The sequence below is a fragment of the Penaeus monodon genome, chromosome 21, assembly GCF_015228065.2.
Source record: "Penaeus monodon isolate SGIC_2016 chromosome 21, NSTDA_Pmon_1, whole genome shotgun sequence".
Lineage (NCBI taxonomy): Eukaryota > Metazoa > Arthropoda > Malacostraca > Decapoda > Penaeidae > Penaeus > Penaeus monodon.
This window is the reverse complement of record NC_051406.1, coordinates 1416666-1417703: the sequence shown is the minus strand read 5'-3', so window position 1 is coordinate 1417703 and position 1038 is coordinate 1416666. Positions and strand designations below refer to the sequence as shown.

Sequence of the window (1038 nt, the reverse complement as noted above, 5' to 3'; positions counted from 1 at the left end):
GATATGTACATATATTCAGGTGTGAGTTGCGCAACAAAGAAGGGCGCAAATGAGATTTAGATTCCAAGAGGCACATGTTCGACAAAGAATATCTCTCAGGTTAGAACCAGGATCAAGGATTTGCTTGAATGTGCAGGCAGCTTTGTGCCAACACTTAGTTTTGACTCATTAAGGTTGTCATTGTTTTTTGGGGAGAACGAGATCTCACAACCTGCTGCTTAAAATTTGGCCTTATTGTTAAATGTACACGGCAAACTACACTTCGTTTTGCCAGATCATTGCATGTAAGTAACTGGATTTGTAATTTTTAACCTATTTTTCTCACAATGAAATGCATAGGGTGTTCACAAGACGTTTGTAGTGTAATAATCTCAGTTGATGTACAGTATTAATATGAGCATTGCTGACTCTCTTCCAACGTTAGTGCCAAAGTTGTGAGTTCAGGGAATAAATATGGTTTTGCAGTGAAAGTAAACATTATGTATAAAATTTTTTGTTAGGAAATAATATGTATATATTTCATACCTTAATACATCACACAATAATTTAGTTCAGGTTGATTACAAATACTGAATAGTTCTTTGAGTTAGGGAGGGTTGTATATTGAACCTTATGCATGGAACATGTCTATATATACTCCACATGTAGTTACTGAAACCATAGATGGATATTTTGATTTGTCTCATAGAATCCATACATTACAAATTGTATACCATATCAGCACTAGCCAGACTGCTAGGCTAGTGAGTCCCTACCAAATGTAGCTCGATCTTGCCATGTCTGAAAGATCATGAAGCGTCACTTGTGAAGGTGATAGCTGCCAATTATATCAATGACATCAGCAAAATTTGTTATATGAAATTAAAAAAAGACTGTATGGTTGCATGAATTTGAAAAAAAATAAGAATTGCATCCGATGAATGTAGAAACTGCGGTGTTTGTAGGACAATCAGTATGATATCCTTGTATTGGGAAGATTTGGAAAAAAAAGCCGTAGAAGTACATAGGCCATATGATTATATTTTAGCCTCTTAAGTG

The 1038-nt window shown here is 35.2% G+C and overlaps 1 protein-coding gene across 1 annotated transcript in view; it reads left to right on the top strand.

The window, feature by feature from the left end:
* LOC119586097 overlaps positions 1-1038 on the top strand; it is a gene marked incomplete at its 5' end in the record, with an annotated part of 4753 nt that extends 3715 nt beyond the window's left edge. Inside the window, 1 exon segment of the mRNA XM_037934789.1 lies at positions 10-1038.